Source organism: Neophocaena asiaeorientalis, unplaced genomic scaffold (assembly GCF_003031525.2).
Source record: "Neophocaena asiaeorientalis asiaeorientalis breed wild unplaced genomic scaffold, Neophocaena_asiaeorientalis_V1.1 scaffold124, whole genome shotgun sequence".
Lineage (NCBI taxonomy): Eukaryota > Metazoa > Chordata > Mammalia > Artiodactyla > Phocoenidae > Neophocaena > Neophocaena asiaeorientalis.
The window spans coordinates 14,578,786-14,581,294 of NW_020174135.1; positions in this window are offsets into that span (position 1 = coordinate 14,578,786).

A 2,509-nucleotide genomic window follows, 5' to 3' on the forward strand; every position below is an offset into this window, starting at 1 on the left:
GCCATTAGAAATCGGAAGAGATTTCAGGTTAGATACCACATCACTATTCTAAAATAGCCTTCTGATAGTCCAACAATAACTACATAGAAAGTATTATGTTTTTAAAAATACCACCCATTTCTAATACAAAAAAATATATTATAAATGCACTCCCCTAGGCATATGCAAAATCTAAATGGAGAATCCTGGTTGTGTCCTGAAGGACTTGAAGGAAGAGCTACTCCTGGATGAGAGGACTCTGTCCAGTGACTGTGAATGTGACACAGTGCCAGTTAAAGTCCCAGGGAGATTTCCTGAGGAATGTAGCAAATTGAGAACTAACCCTTTCATTTATTAAAATATTCTAAAGCAGATGTAAAGACAAAAGTATGATGACCCATAGGTGAACACAGCAAACAGTTAAAGATACAGGCCTCAAAACAGGTGAGAATAAATTATATGATGGAGCTGGTATTTCAATTCAATGGAAACAAGGTAGATTACTCCATAAACAGTTGTAAGGTGATTGACTATACATCCATGAAAAAAAAAAAAAGTCTGAATCCTATCTCATTATCTGCATCAAAACAAACTCACAGGTTTAAATATAAATATTGGACACATTAAAAGTGCTTGAAGCCATCATGGGTGACTATTTCCATAATCTTAGAATTGGATTGACCTGTGAATACCAAGTCCCAAGGACACATTTGATTTCTTAGAAATGTAAAACTTTGGGTCAGTAAAGTAACACTATGAACAAAGTCAGTAGACAACAGAACTCCTGAAGAACAAAGGCTGAGGTTGGACCAGGGTCTGATCCAGGGTCTGCAGCAGAGGTGACAGAAGCACCACGGCACTGGCCCCTCCTCAGATCCCTCTTTTTTGAATGCGTGGAGGGACTGATCTGATTCTAGCATGCCTCTCCCCCCGCCTCCCCCTCCCTATCTCCTAGGTGTGATGCAAGGCCCAGAGAAGGCTGGAGTAAAGCCTTAGAGAAAGTTTCACGGCACCCCTGGAAGTTAGGTATCCGTCCTTTCAAGCTCACCTTCACAGAAACCCAAGTCATAATTATTCCATCCTCCCAGAGTAGAACTCTGGAGACCACAATCAGCAGTTGACTTCTCACCTCTTCTTTATCCCCTGTATTCAAGCTGTCATCAATCCTAGTACATCTTTCTTCAAAATGACCTTTGGGTTTAACCTTCCTCCTCAAATTCCTCTGCCTACAGAGTGTGTGATTTCAGTCTGATTTTATTGCAAAAGTCTTCTACCTGGAGGCCTGTCCTTCACTGCCAGTGGGGCCCCCTCACCCTCCAGTCTGCTTATAAAACACCAATTCCTTGACAGTCATTCCTTTGCTGAAGAATCTGTAGATATTTCTCCATTGTCCATGCAAACAGGTCTGTACCCACTTTCTCTGGCTCACTGGTATCACAGGTCACTGATTGTCTTATGGGTCCCCTAAGATAGAGCTGCACATGTCCCAAAGCCAGGACTTACCCCCTTCTCCTTCATTGCTACCTTTCCTCCAAACTATCTTAGCTGCTTCTGTTACCCAGGGCCAATCTTCCTCCTCAACTTCATCAAAATCCTCATCTTCATCAAAACCCTCATCTTCATCAAAACAATATCCCCCAGGGGATATTTTAAAAATCTGTCAAACTTGGGGTGGTGGTTGAAATGCTAGAATAATCAGTTTTATCTTCTTCGACAATAGTTAATGACCGACATAATGATCTAAGTCTCATAGAATTACACTACATAGACACAAGTCAGGTTAATGGGGAAATTTTGTTCGAAGTTCTCTTATGCCTTTTTTTTTTTTTTTTTTTTTTGGGTCACGGGCCCCTCCCTTTTTTGGCGAAAAAAATTTTTTTTTTTTTTTAATTTGTCTGCCAGCTTCACTATTTACTTGATATGTATATTTAAACAAGTTACTTCACTTCTCTGAGCCGAGGTTTCCTATTTGGGGAAGGGAGAATAATACTGCTACCTCCCTTACAGGGCTTTTTTTTGTGTGGGGGGCGGAGCGGGAAGGAGTAAGAAATCGAATAACACAGGCAAATGGGCTACTTCAGTGGGCGTCCTATCCAGAAGACTCGGGACAATTGGGTCCTTCTGCGCCTGCCTCCCCCCACCAGCGTTCCCAGAATGAGGAGGGCAGGGCAGGAAAGTGCCAGTCTTTCCACCCCGAAGGTCCGTATTTAAGATGCCCACGTGCCTCACCCCAAACACAGAAGCCCCGCCTGGGAAAACTCAAATAGCTGCTCCAGCCTAAGGATGACAGGCCAAACTCCACCCGGCATTCGTCGATTATAAACAGGATCACTTTGCTGAGTTCTGCAGAGAAAGGAAAAAGGTAACAGGCAGAGAAAGGAAACTAAAAGAAAAAGAGGAAATGAATCACTTTCTGAGCCTTAGACCTCAACAAACACAGAGCAGGCTGAGGAGTGACGGCGAGGGGAGTCGTCGGTTCATCGTCAGGTGACTTTGTTTTTTTTTTTTTTTTTTTTTTTTCCCTTTCCCC